This window comes from Physeter macrocephalus, chromosome 5 (genome assembly GCF_002837175.3).
Source record: "Physeter macrocephalus isolate SW-GA chromosome 5, ASM283717v5, whole genome shotgun sequence".
Taxonomy (NCBI): Eukaryota; Metazoa; Chordata; class Mammalia; order Artiodactyla; family Physeteridae; genus Physeter; species Physeter macrocephalus.
This window is the reverse complement of record NC_041218.1, coordinates 77447820-77467209: the sequence shown is the minus strand read 5'-3', so window position 1 is coordinate 77467209 and position 19390 is coordinate 77447820. Positions and strand designations below refer to the sequence as shown.

Here is a 19390-nt window from a genome sequence, read left to right as displayed (position 1 = left end):
AACATCTTTCTATTGGATTGTGGAACGACTATCTCCCTGTTTCCATGAATATTTCACGTTTTAGACCAGTACTGCCCAACAGAAATATAATGCAAATCACATTTATATAATTTTAATAATATATTTCTAAAATATTATCATTTAACTTGTAATCAATATAAAACAGATTTTACATTCTTTTTTATTGAAGTATAGTTGATTTATAGTATTGTGTTAGGTCCAGGTATATAGCATAGTGACTCAGTATTTTTGCAGATTTTATTCCACTCTAGGTTACTATAAGATAATGGGTATAATTTCCTGTGCTATACAGTATATCTTTGTTGCTTATCTGTTTTACATATAGCAACTTGTATCTGTTAATCCCATACCCCTAATTTGTCCCTTCCCACTTCCTTCTCCCCTTTGGTAACCACAAGTTTTGTTTTCTATATCGGTGGAATCTAAAAAATAATACAAATGATTGTAGATGCATTTTAAAAAAATATTTATTCTTCCAAAGCTGATGTTTCTTAACCTCAGCATGTCAATTTGCACTAGACACATTTCAAGCGCTCAATAGCCACATGTGGCTAGTGGCTACTGTACTGGAGTACAGTTTGGACTCTGTGATGATTCCCAAAGTTCCACATATTTCTCCACTATAGGAAGCCTATAAATGATACAATGGGCTCTATTCTGCCAGGTAGTGGGGGTAACATGCCAGAGCATTTGTCCAACTGGAAAATCATTCCATCAACTACAACATTCTGATCTGTTTTCCAGAAACAAATCATGGTGACATACATCAACCTGAACTGACTGGATTTTGTCTGTTTACCTCTGAAACAGACTGATGTGCAGCTGTTCTGGAAATGCAGATGGCACCTGGGGAGGGTACCTCAAGATAATTGGCCCTTGCCGTACAGACAAACTCAAGCAGGGGGCTTTCTAGCCGTGGTTGCATAGTCCCAGATAAGTCACAATTTTATAACAAAATATCAGAATCCGAAATCACAATTTTATAACAAAATATGAGAATCAGAACTTTTCAGTTTATGAACACAGGGTAAATTTTGGAAAGGCAATCCTTATGAGTACAAAATTAAAATAAGCCTTTCATACACATCTCTGGCTGTTTATTTGTTCTCAACATGGCTTTCCTCTTGAGGTGTTATCCCTGACCTTGGCTCACAGGGGTCACTGGTTGACTGACCTTACTACCCTGGTCAAATGCCTCAGTCTTTTCTATCTCTAGATCCCCTTGTTTAGTTATCTGGACACCTCCTCTGTTCTACTTCTTCCTTCAAGGTACTTCAGATCATGAGGGAAAAAGCATCTTCTCACTTGGGTTCCAGGGAGCCTAGAATGTAAATGACCCTGCCTCCTCCACCTCGTCCATTTAAAATTTATATTCAAGTGCCAAATGATGAATTTGCCAACCGGATTTCCTCTGGCTCCTAGGAAGCTCAGAGCCAAATTGGTGGGAGCCTAAAGCATGACGTCTAATGGTTTGGTTTTATACCCTGCTCTCTTCTTGCTGAGCTTTTATTCCCTCCTCTAATTATTGTATTGTTTGCCATTTGTTTATAAACCACCCCAAATCAGTCTGGGAATGTGGTGGGGGTATAAACAGATATAATAGTCTCTATAGTTTGTCCTAACAATTGAATCTTTCAGATATTGACTCAGATACTGAGTGAAGTTATTCCTTAAAAGAGAGGTTGAGGGAGGCACATTCTAACCAGCTTCATCCTACAAAGTGTCACAGATAAACCACACCGTGTAAGTTCCATAAAGGCAGGAATCATCCATCACAGGACTTAACACACAAGGGAAACACAGTAAATATTTACCAAATTATATAAATATTTGTTTGTGGAACCTCAAAAAAAATACATACCTTAGTTTGGAATATTCACTTGAACTACAAAGACCTGCTTTTTAAAAAAAAAATTTTATTTATTTAATTGCACAGGGTCTTAGTTGTGGCACGTGAACTCTTAGTTGCAGCATGCATGTGGGATCTAATTCCCTGACCAGGGATCAAACCCAGGCCCCCTGCATTGGGAGTGCGGAGTCTTATCCACTGCACCACCAGGGAAGTCCCAAGACCTGCTTGCTTTTAAGAAACAAAAACTACTTGTCTTTAAAAATGGAATATGCACATTCTTGAATCTAATTATGTGACTCAATCTACCTGAACTGACATAGTGATGGCACTACTGCCAATACCAGGCAAGTCACATCTGGGGAGGTTAGTGACTGGAGTTCTTACATAAGATTTGATATTTTCAGTGAAACCATAACCATTGAATAGAACTATATTCCAATCACATTTTCTTTTATAGTCATAAAGATTCTCTTCATGACCATAACTCCTCCCTTGGAACTAATAAATCCTCTGAAAACATTTCATTCAGCTCCAGATTTGCTTCACTTCTCCTCACGGCACTTGAACACAAAAGAATGGCCTGGTAATTTTAATAGTCATGCTGGCCATCTTTTCACTCTTGCTTTAGCTCTTCTCAACATGCAGGCATGTGCTATGCCAAGGAGGGCAAGTTGACTGCAGCCCTGGGACTGGCTGCAACTCACTTTGGTGATCCTAGGCTGTACTTAATCAAGGTGCTAGATAACTGTATTGCCACGGTACAGGGAAGGGAGTTGGGGGGAGATGGAGCAGGTTATGTACCACACCTGGAAGCACAAGGAGGCATCTGAAGGCACTGCTTCATCCTACAGGCAAGATGGCCCAAGGGTGGCCCATCCTTCTTTTTTTTTTTTTTTTTTTTTTTAAGGAAATAACATCTTATTTAACTGTTTATTGCTTGAATTTTTTTTTTTTTGGCCACACTGCACGGTTTGTGGAACTTCCCCAACCAGGGATTGAACCAGTTCCCCCTGCAGTGGAAGCTCAGAGCCTCAACCACTGGACCACCAGGGAAGTCCCCATCCCTCTTTTCAAAAACCTTGAATATCCCCAGAGAAAAAGTAATCCATGTGACTTATGCATCAAGCTTTGAGATTAACCCAAACCCAATTACTCAGCACCCAGAACCTCACTTACTCCATAATTCTCACTTAATTCCCCGTTTTAGCCAGTATCGGCCAAAGCCATTCCAAATTTTGTTGGGTAACAGTTTTCACACTTCATTTTCTGCTACCATGTCGCCACTAGTATACATTGTCAAGAGATGCAGGGAAAAGTGCCAGGCCGCTCACACCCTGCCAAATGGGATTGAAATTGCAGCTGTTAAGACAATGAGTATGTGCTGTTGCCTGAACCATCCATAAAGAGAACCTGTACACCCTTGATGGGTGAGGATATACACTGATAGTTTCTTGAGTATATGTGCAAGAGTCACTTACATGGCCCCAAGGTAATTTTGATGTTTTTGCCACTTTAATCTCAGTAAATCATTCAATTACCGACCGAAGACTGTCTTCCCACAGATTTCATTGGAAATGTCATTAAGATGCCAGAAAGGGTAAGTTTTTAAAGCCATGTTTATTGAAGTTGAATTTACATTTGGTAAAACTCACTCCAAAATTTGACAAAGGCAATCAGCACCATAATCAAAGTGTAGAGCAGTTCTTCAACACCCAACCCCCACCAAACCCTATGCAAAAAACTCCTCCCTGATCCTTAGGAATCCACTGATCGTTTTCTGTCTAAGGGGTAAAATTTAATCATCAAAATAATCTATTATAGGAAAAACTGTAAGCACAAAAAAACAAGTTTTTAAAAGGATACTTTGAAACATACAATGTTTAGAATAGTCAAAAGTATGGGATTTAGAACTAACCTTTGTAAATTCAAGCAGCTGACAGTTTTCTTAAGATAGCTGTATTGATAGAATAGCTAGTCTAGTTACTATGTTGAGCTTCAGAAGGCTGGGGCTGGTTGGCAGAAAAACGATTTAAAATAGTTTAAATGGAATTGAATTCTACAGAAATCCTCTATGGGGCAGATATATGTTCTTGCAGATATTTGGCACCTTTTCAAAAGTCCTCCCCTGCTACCACCATGAAAGGGACAGTAAGCAAAAACCTCGACTCTGTATATATCAATCGTCACATGTTCAAACACACCTTATCTCCTCGAAAAGCTTTCAAGCACCAGCCCTGTAAGAGAAGTATCACAGTAGGTAATTAGAGCAGCAATTACTAAATAAGATGCTGTTAAGAAAATACAGTGTCTAGACCATGTTTACAAAAGCAGTGCAAGTAAGGAAAATGAATTCCCCAACGTACTACACATTGTCAACAAAGGCATAGTAATGTTCTGACATAAAAATGAAAAAAAAAATTTCAACTCAAAATTCTGTTTTACTAATGCTAGCAATTCACCCTCAGCCTCTGGAAGATTCTAACTCAAAATGGCCACCATTGCCAAAGATAAACATCTTGAAAGATTAGATGCCAATCACTTAAAAATCCTCCCCCCCCACAACAACCTTTTTCTGGGCATAATAAAGTATTACCTATTTACTAGAGCCCCCCCCCCACCATTTTATTTAAAACATACTTTTTAAAGGTGGGGAGGGGTGTGATTGCACTTAATAAATTCCTATCTATCAAGTTGGCCTCAGGTAAATCCTTTAACCCATCAGAGCAGGATATCCAATCAGATTAGAGTTCTCATCCTTGGCCAAGAATTCTATTCGTATTTATTAACTTAAGCCAAATTCTTTCCATTTGGTCCATACCTGTTTGCCAGCATCTTGAACTGGACTGAGCCTGGTAGGAAATTGAGAAAAACAATGTTAAGAATATCATATGCTAACTTTTTATGGTTTTGTCTGTGTGTATGTGTGTGTTTGGTAAAGAGTCTTTTATCGGGCTACCTACCAGCTACCTTTGATGAATAAAAAGCTACCTTTAAGTAGAGTTCCTGTAAAACAGCTACATTCTCCAAACTTCCTGACACTGGGAATCTCCTGTAATTTCCAGCCAGGAGTAAAATAAGTAGTGAACTAAGTGCCAATACTCTGGGAATCCATTTTACAGAAAGTCAGCAGTCACCAACTTTCCAATCTCCCTGTTACAGTTGCATGGAACATTATCAATTTGGAAAAAATAAACATTACTGGCAACAGTATTTACCTAGGAAAGAGGGAAATAAACTTTAACATTTAAAAAAACCAAAGGAAGCCTGAGACTTGCTTACCCAGAGGTGCAGGCAGACCCCAGGGAGTGTTGTACAAGTCTTCAGCACTTGCTCAGTTTCCACAGTCCTTAACACAGACACTGGCTCAGGCTGCTGCTTCCTTGACCTGCTGCCTGGCTCTCAGCCCATGTCCCTCTCCCAGAGGGAACCATTTGGCTCAACAGGAATCCCCAACATCTAAACCAATTGTAAAACAAAGCCTGGCCACTGCATTTCTCTCTGTGGTAGTGCCATTCACCAGAGATCCAGGTAGTTGGGGCAGGGAAAACTGTGTGCACCCACCCCATATACATGGCTGGAAAGGGGGTGCCTAGGACAGTTTGCAACGCTGCACCTTGTTTCCTCTTTAAAAGCATGATAAAATTGATGTCCCATTCGGTTTCCTAATTAGTAAAATTAGTTATTTTCTGATCAGTAAAAGGGTCTTTCACCACTGAGGCAAATATGTAAAACACCCCACAAGCCTCACATTTCAAGAGAAGATTACTAAGCGGTACCAATGATAGCTATAACGATTCCTTCATTTAATTCACTCAACTCTAAATTTAGATCTTTACAAATTTTATTGAATTTGGAGAGTAACCCTTTCTATAGGAATGTATAGCAGTAAAACACAGTAAAAATGCCCACTGATGCCGAAGAGAGCCACACCGAAACTTTAGAAACTCTTCCTTCAGACAAACTTTCTCTAGGGCAACCTTTCCTCTTTATCTTGGCGGACACAAGTCAGAACCCCAACGGTGCAGACTTTTTCCCAGGACAGACAACCATGACAAGCCTCACAGCCTGAAAATGTTGGAAGAGGGTCCCATGCTGCATAACGCACTGTCAGTCCTGAAAAGTTGGGGGAGAAAATTGCTCCCTCATTAAGGCTCACGGTAGTTAACAGCTCCCGCAAGACTCAAGGTCAGACCTTTTTTTTTTTTTTTTTTTTGCGGTACGCGGGCCTCTCACTGCTGTGGTCTCTCTCGTTGCGGTGCACAGGCTCGGGACGCGCAGGCTCAGCGGCCATGGCTCACGGGCCCAGCTGCTCCGCGGCATGTGGGACCCTCCCGGACCGGGGCACGAACCCGCTTCCCCCGCATCGGCAGGCGGACTCCCAACCACTGCGCCAGCAGGGAAGCCCAACGCCAGACCTTTTGAAGAGCCCAACCGCCGGGCGAAGTGGCAACTGGAAGGCACTTGTGGCGGGGGAGGTCTGTGTGGGCGAAATTCCCTCCGTTTCTTGCCAACATCGGAATTAACACTGCTCCGCTCTGCAGCTTAAAAGTGTTTCAGGCCCGTGATCTTAACCCGCTTTCCTAAACTGGCCGTTCCGGGGTCGTCAGAGCCACCGGGCTGGCGGGGGCCCCGCGTGCGCCTAGAACACGGACACCGTCCCGGGCTAGCGCGCCTCCGTCCTGGGTAAGTTTCATTCTCGAAGTTTTGTTTGTTTGTATGTTGCTTTCTTTTTTCATTGCAAAAGGAGCTTGAAGCTCCCTGTGGCCCGGATCCCTTGGGCGTCGGGGTCACAGGTACAGAAGGTGCCGGGCATCTCGGCCCCTGGGAGGAAAAGGTGGTCCTTAGGCGCCAGGAGGGTCATTCCCGGGGAGGAAGGGTCCCCGGCACACTGAGGACGTCCCCGCCCCAGAGGGGCCCTCACAGCAGCTCCCCTGGGGGCTGGGAGGCCTCTCCCGAGGGGGTGCCGAGCTCCGCCCAGACGGAGGGGGCCCGGGGACAGGAGGGGCGCGCGCGCCCGCTAAGTGCCACTGGAGAGACCCCCAGGCCACGTGGCGGGCTCTGACGTCGAGCTGGTTGGAAACCACTTACCGAGTCGTGCGCCGAGGCCGAAAGGGGAGGGGAAGGGAGAGACCCAGTTTAAGAGGGGCCTGGGCGGTCAGCACCCAGCGGCAGCCAACCAAAAAGTTGCCCCAGCGCCCCGCCCGGCTCGGGACCCGGCCCAGCACCAGGCCCAGCACCCGCCCAGCCAGCGGCGCCCGGAGGCCCTCGCGCGCCCCCTGCTGGCGGCCTGGGGCAAGCGGGGCAGGCGGCGGCCGCCCGGGTCTCCCCTAGCTCGGGCCTCGGGCCGACCGACCGAACTTCCGCCTCAGAGCCGTTCCTAAGCGTGCTGTCCGTTTACCTCGCGGCAGGTTCGACGGAGCTCCTGGCACCCTAATAATGTTAGATATTTATGCCCGTCTCCCCTTTCCCCACCTCAAGTATCCCATGCTCTCCCCCAGGGGGGTCTGCAAGCCACTAGAAGTCCCCCAGCCTTGCTTTTTTTTTTTTTTTTTTTTTTGGTGGTACGCGGGCCTTTAACTGTTGTGGCCTCTCCCGTTGCGGAGCACAGGCTCCGGACGCGCAGGCTCAGCGGCCATGGCTCACGGGCCCAGCCGCTCCGCGGCACGTGGGATCCTCCCGGACCGGGGCACGAACCCGTGTCCCCTGCATCGGCAGGCAGACTCTCAACCACTGCGCCACCAGGGAAGCCCTGCTTTTTTTTTTAAACTATTTTTTTAAATGAATTTATTTATTTTTGGCTGGGTTGGGTCTTCGTTGTTGCACGTGGGGTGGGCTTTCTCTAGTTGCAGGGCGCGGGGGCTACTCTGTTTGCCTTGCGCGGGCTTCTCATTGCGGTGGCTTCTCTTGTTGCAGAGCTCGGGCTCTAGGCACGCGGGCTTCAGTAATTGTGACTCGTGACTCGCGGGCTATAGAGGGCAGGCTCAGTAGTTGTGGTGCACGGGCTTAGTTGCTCCACAGCATGTGGGATCTTCCCAGACCAGGGCTCGAACCCGTGCTCCCTGCATTGGCAGGCGGATTCCTCACCACTGTGCTACCAGGGAAGCCCCAAGCCTTGCTTTTATATTTGGTTTTATCCTTAATCTGTCCCTGGAATTTTGAGATTTGAAGCTTCCTAAGTTCTGGAGCACTTGAGATCATTTTGGTTGGAGGGACTGTATAGGGCAACAAATATTTACTGAGTGCCCACTCAGCGGTAGGCACCGTGATCCGTGCTGTGAAGTTGAATGAGAAATTGCCCCTGCCCTCAAGAAACATAAAGTGATACAAGCCTATGCAGTGTGCCAAGGGCCTAGCACAAAGCCACCAAGCCCAGCCCATGTGGGATCTTCCCAGACCAGGGCTCGAACCCGTGCTCCCTGCATTGGCAGGCGGATTCCTCACCACTGTGCTACCAGGGAAGCCCCAAGCCTTGCTTTTATATTTGGTTTTATCCTTAATCTGTCCCTGGAATTTTGAGATTTGAAGCTTCCTAAGTTCTGGAGCACTTGAGATCATTTTGGTTGGAGGGACTGTATAGGGCAACAAATATTTACTGAGTGCCCACTCAGCGGTAGGCACCGTGATCCGTGCTGTGAAGTTGAATGAGAAATTGCCCCTGCCCTCAAGAAACATAAAGTGATACAAGCCTATGCAGTGTGCCAAGGGCCTAGCACAAAGCCACCAAGCCCAGCCTGCTAAGGGGATCAGGGAAGGCTTCCTGGAGGAGGGGTATACCTAGGCTGAGTCTAGCATTACTAGCAGGAAGTTGGCTTCACAATATAGGAGAAGCCAAGAGAGTTAAAGAAGAATCAGAGAGTAGAGGGACTTTTAGATCATACAGAGCTTCTGGTGGAGTAGAGCCCACTTTAGGGTGTTCTCCAAAAGCAGACTTGTCTTGATCATGGAATGTAAGCTCCATGCGAACTTGCTTTCCCAGTCTCCTGGATCCTCTGAATTCAGCATAATGCCTGGAACATATTCAGGTAAGTGGGAAATGACTCTAGGGAAAGAGATTCGCCATTGAGCCCCTGCAGTAGTTGAATATTCATACAATAAAACTCTTCAAGGCTCATAGTGATGATACTGGTGGGGGTCTTATCCCAGAATGTAGCTTCTTTGGGTCACCTTGAGTATGAATTTATCCCTGCATTCCTGGTACATAGCCTAGAGCTTGGTGCACTGTCAGTGCTTGATAAAACTTGCTGTATTTCCTTTCTTGGTGTGTATTTGGCCTGCCTTTCACACACGCGATGAATTACTTGTAGAACAGGCATCCCGAGCCCCCGGGAGGTGTTGGGCACTTCTCTGGCTAGTTTTGTTGCTGCTAGAGTGGAGCCCTCACCCCCGACCCCGGCTCCTCTCGCCGTGTCTCTTTGTGGAGGAACTTCTGTGGGATAAATGTCCACCGTTTCCTCATTCCCTTCCAGAAGAGGAAGGCATTTCAATAAAATCCTGTTCTAACATGAATTTTGAGAGCATGCAAACCGGGGTAGGCTTGTTGGCATCCGTGCTCCACCTGTTTCCTGTTTTCAAGATTCTGATGTTCTCTGATGGGAGGGGGAGACGGGGTTAAGAAGTGACCATTTGGAATCCATTGAGGGTTTTCTTGGTTCAGTGTATAGTCACTCGGGAACATTAAGTGTCACTCCCTTAAACGTTGTGCTTTTTCAATAGTCCAAACTGAATAAAAGATAGTATTTCTTACTAACCCTGCAATAACATGGTCATGCATTTTACTCATTTTAAATTTTTGGCCCGCACGTATGTTACGGCAGGTGATGTCCAACGGCTCATCTTTCTCAAAGAAGAGCAAGTCCATCAGAAGGCTGTAAGCTGCGAAGATTCGTGTTCTTTTTCTACCCTCGCTGCCCAGGATCAGTATAAGGTAATGGTGACCCAAGGTCTAGATGGGGAAAGGGAGTAGAACAGACTCAGCTCTGAAGTCACTATCTTGTCAGTAGTAAAGCTAACACCTTCATTTCCCTTCCGTATCTTATCTTGAGTTGGTTCTGAAGGTGGAAAGGGAAGAAAGCACATTATTTGTCACCCTCTCCCAACCCTTATTCCCAGGAGATCCTAAGACTCATTTGTTCTCAATGGACTAACATCACACACAGAGCTGGGACATTTGCTCTCACAGATAAATTGGCCCATCCATTTTCTTTTGTCTCTGTGTTTAGTGCGCATTTTATTGTGTCGTTGTAGAGTCAGGAGATAAAGCAACTGCAGACATCATTTATGATTTAAACGGCAATTCCAGTTGGGTAACATTTTAATTGGCGTCGTTGGGCCATTTGCCACATGCAGGTCTCTGCCCAGCAGCCTGCCTTTTCCAAGCAGCTGTAGGCTTGTTTTCAAGCCAAGAGAGAATGTCTGCTCTCACGGAGGCCTATTGGTTTCATTTGCCTAAATGGTAGTGGATGATGGCTGAAAATGTGGCTGATTTTAGCAATCAGAGGGTGTACAGGTAAGCATCCTGGAAGCACTGGGATACAGGTGTGCTTGTTTCTGACCCCTTACATCGGTACAAAACAGACTATTAAAACAATGCCCTCTCGATTGCCATGTACTCATTGCCATATTTAAAATGAATAACCAACAAGGATCTACTGTACAGCACAGAGAACTCTGTTCAATATTACGTAACCACCTAAATGGGAAAAGAATTTGAAAAAGAATAGATACATGTATATGTATAACTGAATCACTTTGCTGTACACCTGAAACCAACACAACATTGTTAATCAATTGTACTCCAATATAGAATAAAAAGTTAAAAAAAAAATGCCCTCTCAGGTTTGTTGCCTACAAACCTGAGCCTTGTTGTTCACAAGACTTCTAGGAAATACAGGAATAAAGGTATAAAATACATTTCTATTTCGTATTTATATTCAATATATCAAATATACCACCTTTATTGATAAGCATGATCTAGTTGTAAAACAAATAAATAAAAACATCCTTTAACTCCATATTCTTCTGCAACTAACCCTTCATTTCTTTTTCTCTTGATATCAAGACTCCTCAAAAGCACTGTCTTCATTTGTCTCAAATTCCTCTCCTCCATTCTTTTCTGAATCTAATTATGCTGGGCAGCCTCTGAGATCATCCCCCAAATGGCCCCATCTCCTGCTCTTCATGTCCTTGTATAATTCCCTCCCCTTGAGTGTGGACTGGACCTGTTGAATTTCTTCCAATGAATAGAATACAGAAAAAATGATGGGATGGCATATGAAAAGATGCTCCCTGTTTTATATCACTAGGGGATTGCAAATTAAAACAGCAATGAGGTACCATTATATATCTATTAGAATAGCTAAATTCCAAAATACTGACAACACCAAATGGTAGTGAGGAAGTAGAACAATAGGAACTCTCAGTCGTTGCTGGTGGGAATGCAACCTGGTACAGCCACTTTGGAAGACAGTTTGGGAAAGAGAATAATTGCAGATGAGCTTTGTTTAGTTGTATATTTATGGGATTGTTCAAATCAACATTGCCCAGTTTAAGTTTCAAGAGGTAGGAATTATGACTGCTTAATTTCTGCATATAAATTCCAGGCTGCCCGAACCTCATGTAGGAGGTTGCTAATAAATGCCTTTCATAGGAATGATGATAAATATGTGAAGCCACTTGATTGCAATGTCCTTTCTGATTAGCACATATTTATGACCCACATTTGGAAGCCTGGAAATTGCTGCCAGGTCCATCCAAATCTGTGCTGGGTAACTGAATGCAGCAATGCCACAAACAGCTTCTCCTAAATCATGCTTTAAGCTTTAGAAAAATTATAATGGAACGGTGCATAATCCTTTTGGTCTCTCCAGCGATGTACTTAAACATGTGTTTCCGTCCTACCCTTTGCCGTGGCTAAACATCTGTGCAACCATGACCATACCACCTTAAAGGAAAGCAACAGATCCTTTTAGCTTCTCTTGCTGTTCATCCTGTGTCCTCTCTCCTCTCCTTCCCAAAGTAGCCTTCGAGTGGAGGGCAGCAGCATCACAGATGCTCAGTCGAGAGCAGAGTTAGTCTAGATTTCTTCCACTGCTGATCTGCATTCCCTTACGAACCCGTGTTCTGCTAGATAGGGCTTGAGTTGCCAAGGGCGCTTTACATTTTAGTCGAGTCAAGTAAATTTACTCAGATTCAATCATTTAAACAGGATTTTAGGGGGAATGTTGAGTCTATTTTTGTAGAAAGGCCCCGTCTTTCTGGTTTCTGCTCCCCTTCCCTTCTCTCCATGGTGCCTGGCAAATGCATGTGGGGAGGTGCTTATGGTCCAGGAAGGGAGGCAGATGACACAGATGGATCTTCTGCATTGCAGCTGGCCTTTGCTTGGACAGTGACCACTGTAATGGGACTGTTTCTAGCCCTGGTCTTCTCCGGGGTTTGCTGTTGAAGACCTGGGACCTGGTCACTCATGATCACACTTGCTTGTGGCTTGGCAAGGCCTTGGGAATCTGCCCTGGTCAACTCGAATGGCACCTGCCCTGGCCACCCTGTTCCAAGCCCAGCCCCCTCCCTCCACTGCTTTCTGTCATTCTTTTTTTAAACACTGCTTTCTGTAAAATAGAAATAGATATATCTTTAATAGGAATAGATAGCATGTATCTATCTATCTATCCATCTATCTCTCTCTCAGCTGGCTTCTGAGTCCCTTTCAAGCTGATTTACTTAGAGGTCTCCTGTCCTCTATCTCTGTCTGTATCTCTCTCTCCATCTCCACCCTCAAACCCATACCAGTACCAATCTATGTCCATTAAAAATATGGACTCTAAAATTCAACTTCCTGGGTTCAAATCCTTGTTCTGTTACTTATTAGCTGTGTGTACTTGGACAAGTTACTTAGCCTGCCTATGCCTTGGTTTCCTTATTTGTAAAATGGGGATAATAATAGCACTTACCATATAGGTTGTGATAAAAATAAAATGAGTTACTATATGGAAAGGGTTTAGAAATGGATCTGACACATGGAAAGCACCACCTAAGTATTTGATGCTTTTTAAAAATTATTGATTGCCTCCTCAGCAGAATATAAAGTCCATGAAGGCAGAAACTTTGTCTGTCGTTTTTACTGTTATGTCTCTTTGTCCTTTGGCAATGTCTGACTCACAGCAGGCACTTAGTAACTATTTGTTGGAAGAATGAATAAATGAATATAAGGAGAAACAAAAAAGAACAACACAATCTATTTCAAAAACTGTTACCATCCTTTCACACTCCCTCTAGTAAAAGTTGATGTGATTTCCTCCTGTTTAGGGTTCTCCTATCCTCTGGGAAGCTGAGAACTAGGTTTTAGCTTTTTTTTGGCTGTACCACATGGATTATGGGATTATGGGATTTTCTCCTGACCAGGGATCAAACCCAGGCCCTTAGCAGTGAGAGTGCAGAGTCCTAACCACTGGGCCACGAGGGAATTACCTTGGTTTTGGTCTTTAAGGGAACTTTCTATCACCAAACTACCTTATCCCAGGGCCACTGATCTTGTTGGGTAACCTGGTCCTGGGGAAAGTCTCCCCTCTTGATCCTCAGAGGTTCCTCTTTCTTCACAAAGTTTTGGCTACTTCCTCACATTGATACTAACACTATTCTTTCCTGCTCCAGGTGGAGTAGGGGGTACTTAGAGTTATCACATCTTGTGCGTGTGTGCGTGTGTGTGCGTGTGCATGCGTGTGCGTGTGCGTGTGCGTGTGTGCATGTTTGTGTGTGTTAGTGAGGGAAGGGAGAGGATAATGAGCAGCTCTCACAGCTTAAAAGCAGCCATTTTCCCACCCTGCCTTCCTTCTTCCTCCTGCGATGGTATCTTTCTAGTTTCTGGCCTTACCCTGTCTGGCTTGAGAGAGAATTGGAGCCGGTTCTCCCCAGAGTCCTGTGGCATTAACCACTTAGCTCTCCTGGTGCCCTAGGTCCTGCATTACTAGCTGGAGGCTTTCATTTCAAGTAAGCCCCAGGTCACTCCCTTAGCGGTGGGAGTTGCCATTGATGGAAATGAGCTTCCTTTTTGGTTAAGAGGCTCAGAATCCAACTGAATGTGAATTGTGATGAATTCTACTCTCACCACTGTTTCTTCTGCTGGCTTTCCTCTCTCTGCCTTGGCAAGACACGTCCCTTTGCAGGACTGGGTTCAAGATGACTTGGCTATTTAATTTTTAAACTAGGAGTTTGTAATCAGCCCACAGGGCATGGAAGTGAGCCCCAAGTGTAGTAGGGGAGGGTTTGACCACCATCTGGTCCCACCCTAGCGAAGCGTTAGGGCTCTACCTTCTTGGGCATTAAGGGTGCCAATTCTGTTAAGGGGTGTCCTGGGGCACTGAAAGTGAGCTCACACATGACAGTTTGGAAAGGCTCAGCAAAGTCTTGGTGCATGAGTGGGTTTTCTTCTGCTGGAAAAACCAGGGGCATGATGCAAGCCCCAGCTGACAGAGGCCCTTGCCCTACAGCAAAAAAGGAATGATTAAATCGACTTTTCCATCCACATGCTCCCAAGGGCATAGGCTGGTTTGCAGATGTTGGCCTGCTGTTCAGGTTCATGTGGCCTGAGCTGGAGAGGCCCCCCTCTTCTCGTTGCCACGGTTTTATATTGTTAATTAATTGGTTCTTTTTAAGGCATTGAGAGAGGGCTTCTCTCTGGGAGAAAGATATATAAAATTTTCTGCCATTAAAAGAACATTTTTCTCTTCTGAGGGATTGCGCATACTTGCTACTGGGAGAGATTTCCATTAGAAGACGGAGTAATGGTTATTTAATAAGACGTTACTCATGCCAGCTTCTTCTGTGGTGGAGCTCTGTGGATGTGACATGGCCACTGCTTCCCATCGGAAGAGGTGACCCAAACTTCTCTTTTAAAATCCAAAACTGCTGACTGTGTTGCTGTCTAATTTCAACGTTGCTTTCTTCATTTGGGGTCCTGAAAGGGGAACTTCCAGTAGAAATGTTACTCTGTAGCAGACATGCATTAGAAGAGAGAGAAATGTATTAGTGATGTTGAAGAACCTTATATATTTTTGTTCATCTCCCTTAGTTTTATTAGAAACAGAAAACAGGATCTTAGGAACTTTGGTGGCCATGTATCCCCTGACGTGTATTGTGTATGTTAGGAAAGTAAATAAAGTCAGGGAAATGGACTCGAGAGAGATAGAGGAGGGGGGTTCTATGTTAGATGGATGGTCAGGGCATGTCCTTCTGAGAGACAGTATTTCTGAAGAGACCTGAAGGCAATGAGGGGCTGAGCCGTGGGAAGAGCATTCCAGGCAGAGGGCACAGAAGTGCGAAGGCCCCGAGCTGGGAAGGTAGGAGCACGGTGATCTTCTGATAGGATCCCTGCAACCCGGTGCCCCAGAGCAGGCCCTCTTTCCACTGAGTCAGGGTTCCTGGCCCCCCATCTCTGACTTCCTTCCCCAACCGCCAGACCTCGCCCGGGTCTCCTGGAAGCAGGGCCTCTTCCTCTTCTTCTGTCTCCCAGACTCCACTGCTTTGGTGTTAGCTCTGTACCCTGCTCCCCCGCTTCTCCCCACACCTGATTTCACTAAAGCACTCATGGAAATTTTTTCTAAATACCTAAAGTTGACTGTTGCCATTTCTTTTCGCTTCAGCTGTGACAATCGTGCTTCTCTTTGAAGCAGTGTGACTCTCTACACCCACAAGGCAAGGGGTGGGAGGTGGACATAAAGAATAAGAGTTGCCACCTTGGCTTTTCACCCCACTCTCCACCCTTAGTGCCTGAAGGGCTGATGTGTGTACCTTTACGCTGACAAAACCGTCTTCTGGAATTGGAACCTGTGACTTCCCAATTTCCACGAGCAGCCGCTTTGTTCTCACTCCTCATCTTATATGATTCACGTGCAGAATCTGACACTGTAAGGCTTCCAGAAACTGCCTCACCAACTAACTGGTTGACCTGTTAATTCACAGTGTGTACATTGAACGCCAGCCATGAGAGGTGCTGCTGCAGACACTGGGTATGGAGGTGAATCACACGGCCCCCGTTCCAGGAGGGCTTATAATCCCAGGGCGGTCACAGCCAGCCATGGGGCTGTGGAGCCGACAGGAGGCGCTGAGGGAGTGCATGGAACGGGCCCCTCGCCCGGCTGGGGCGCTGGGTTGGGAGGGTCTCCCTAGACCTCTGAGCGCAGGCGTGATTTGACTGATTTCACACAGCCCCGGTTCTGCCCCTGCTCCCCCTGCTGCCTCTGTCTCGTTGTCCTAGCCTCTCAACTGGGCATTGAAAAAAATTATTTTATTCAAGTATAGTTGATTTACAATGTTGTGTTAGTTTCTGGTCTATGGCAAAGTGATTCAGTTATACATATATATTCTTTTTCATAGTCGTTTCCATTATGGTTTATCACAGGATATTGAATATAGTTCCCTGTGCTCTACAGTAGGACCTTGTTGTTTATCCTTCCTATATATAATAGTTTGCATCTGCTGATTCAGTTGGGCATTTTATGTGAGTCCTTCTCTCTCTGCTTTCTCTCCCTTGCAGATCTTACCTTTTCTTCTGACTTCTATGCTGGATGAGGCCCACGTCCCTGTCTGGGGTCTCTCCTTATCTCCAGAGCCAGCCTCTGACTCACCTGCTCTCTCCAGCACCTCACTTTTGCGCTCCTACAGCCTCCTTTCTTTTGACTTAGTTCCACCTCATTTTTGAATTCACCCTGACTAAAGTTTCCATCCTGGTTGAAAAGGGTTGTTGGAAGAGAGAATCTGCCTTGGGCACTGGGCCTCCCCATCTGTTCTTTCTGAGCATGCCAAGAATGCAAGGCCCCGATGGCTCTTTGTCCAGGCCATTATTCAGGGTTATGTGTGCAGCAGGCGACCTTCAGGGAAGAGGCCGTGCCTTCTCCCAGACACAGGCTTGCTACTGCTCACTACAAAAACAATGAGTCCCTCCAGGTCCGTGTTCCTCTCCCACGACAATCCTCTGCATGTGCAGGCATCCTGGATGGGTCCTTTGTGTCATCACTGTGGGATTCGGGGGACATGGGGAACCACTGCAAACCAGCACAAACTCTGGCTACTTCTTTTGCCACATGTAATAAAATCCTCAGTCTCTGGCCAAGAGGCTCATGCCTTTTACCAGTGTCCACGAAAGAGTAACTTGCAAGCTTGGAAATGGGGTAAAACTTTAGACCCTGCACAGTTTGTACACGGGCCTCTCACTGTTTGTGGCCTCTCCCGTTGGGGAGCACAGGCTCCGGACACGCAGGCTCAGCAGCCATGGCTCACGGTCTCGGCTGCTCCGCAGCATGTGGGATCTTCCCGGACCGGGGCACAAACCCACGTCCCCTGCATCGGCAGGCGGGCTCTCAACCACTGCGCCACCAGGGAAGCCCCCTGTACAGTTTTTAACAAGTGTTACCTCTAAGCCTCTAACTCCAACCTACCATTTGATGTCGCCAGGTAACCATGCTTCTTCCTATGTCCTGAATGGTGCTGAGCACTCTTTTTTTCTATTATATCCTTTCCCACCCCCCAGCTACCACCATTGTTGGCCTGCTTCAGTTCTCTTCTAGGGTTAAGCTGAGTATTCTCCAATTATTTCCTGTCCTGGCATCCTACCCCTTAAACTCAACTTTGAACATTCTCTAGGGAACCCAGTGTGAGCTGTTGCTCAGATTTCATCTGATCTGTTTACTTGCCTGCCTGCATGTCCAGGCCCTGGTGTGGCTTAGTCTGCCTAACTGGACCCTTCCATGCTTGCCCAAAGGTCCCTAAGTCATCCCTAATGCCTTGACCTGGAACCAGCAGTCACGGCAAGTAGTCCTGCCTTTCAGTTGGCTAATAATAAGAGCTGACATTTATAGAGCACCTACTACGTACCACCTAAGACTCACCCAAGAGTCCGTAGCTAGTGAGAGCTGCAAAGCTAAGGTTTGCCCCTGTAGTCTGATTCCATGTGCTATAGTGCCTCCTGCTGGGAGGAACTTTCATTCATATGTCTTGCCCTCATTTCTAACTCTTGACCTATCTTTATTAGAAAGGAAACCATTTTGGGACTTCCCCGGTGGCACAGTGGCTTAGACTCTGTGTTCCCAGTGCTGAGGCTCTGGGTTCAATCCCTGGTCAGGGAACTAGACCCCGTGTGCATGCTGCAACAAAGACCCCACGTGCATGCTGCAACAAAGATCCTGTGTGCTGCAGCTAAGACCTGGTGCAGCAAAATAAAGAAAGAAAAGAAATCGTTTTAAAATGCTATTTGGTCAGTTACCTGAACAACCTGTCAACCTCCATAATCACTTTTTGAAATCAATATTTTTGAATAGCAGTGTTTCTCAGGGAAGAATCTGACAATGAAATGAGAATTTAATTTATCAATAGGTCAATGAGGAAAGGTCTGCAAATCAAACCCATTATATCTTGGCTTTAATCCAGTTTTTGTATATTTTTATGAAACAATGGACAGGATGGTGTATATATGAAGTCCACGGGCCTTGAATTTTAAGAGCCTGGATCTGTTAAGTCTTAGCTAGATGGCCTTCACCTCTGGGGACCTTGGGTTTTCCATTTGTAGAATGAAAACCAGAAGATCTTTAGGTTTATGTTCAGATATGATTCTGTGTCTAACAAAGCATGTTAACTCTCCCACAATAGCAGAGCCCTTGTGCCAGGACTGTTATATTCCTCTTTTCCCTCTTTCCTTTCTTTTGTTTTTCCCTCCCTTCCCTTCCTTCCCCTTCCTTTTCTATTTGTGTTAATATCACCAAATACCATCACCCAAACTTGAAATCTCATAGCTGATTTGAATTGCTGCCTTTCCAGTCAATGTTTCGTTCGACAGGCCATTCACATCTTTACTTTCATTTCTATTCCCAGTGCCATGTTCAATTTTATGTATTTATCACCTCATATTTCCACATCTACTTTTTCTGGTTTGTTTTCTCTTCTCTTCCAGCCTTTGTCCATCTTTAGACATATTTTGTATGTAGCTGTAACCCAAGTGCTCATAAAATTTTGCTTTATCCTTGTATCAGTTAACAACTCTTTAATCCTGTTGCTACACGGTCTGTGTAGTCTGTTTTAAAAGGCTGCACACCTGTGTATGGAAGCACTGACAATGATTCTTCTGCTGCTGAACATTGAGGTTGCTTCCAAGTCTCAAATCATGCTGCAATGAGTATTTGGGTGAGCTATTTTCTAGTTAAATTCTTTAGTTGCAAGAGACCAATTCAAGTTCTCGTCAGCCATTTTTTTTTTTGTTTTTTTTTTCCCCTTGGCCGCCCGGCACAGTGTGTCTTGTGGGATTCCCCGACCAGGGATTGAACCCGGGCCCTCGGTAGTGAAAGCACGGAATCTTAACCACTGGACTGCCAGGGAATTCCCTATCGTCAGTCAATTGACGGACTTTTGATGATGATAGAGGGAGTGTCACAGAGAGGGAGGAAAGGCGAGGGGCCCAGGGAAAGGAATGGACTCTGTAGCCAGGTGGGCCTCTTCTGGGTGCTTCCCTCTGGGTGGGCTTCATTTTTCTCCCAT

At 45.4% G+C, this 19390-nt stretch overlaps 2 long non-coding RNA genes and 1 other non-coding gene across 3 annotated transcripts in view; 1 reads left to right on the top strand and 2 right to left on the bottom strand.

The window, feature by feature from the left end:
* Window positions 1-18799, top strand: part of LOC114486325 (uncharacterized) — a 31686-nt gene extending 12887 nt beyond the window's left edge. The window contains exons 5-7 of the long non-coding RNA XR_003679909.2: window positions 6137-6556; window positions 9688-9797; window positions 16401-18799. This is a non-coding gene — a long non-coding RNA (uncharacterized lncRNA). The remainder of the gene's footprint in view (window positions 1-6136; window positions 6557-9687; window positions 9798-16400) is intronic.
* On the bottom strand, window positions 3214-6988 carry LOC114486324 (uncharacterized). The gene is made up of 3 exons (XR_003679907.2): window positions 6962-6988; window positions 4692-4722; window positions 3214-4107 (listed from the first exon to the last, which is right to left on the bottom strand). It is a non-coding gene; the product is annotated as an uncharacterized lncRNA (long non-coding RNA).
* On the bottom strand, window positions 4566-4636 carry LOC112067191 (small nucleolar RNA SNORD93). Its single transcript, XR_002893135.1, has one exon. It is a non-coding gene; the product is annotated as a small nucleolar RNA SNORD93 (small nucleolar RNA).
* Window positions 18800-19390: the final 591 nt, after the last annotated feature.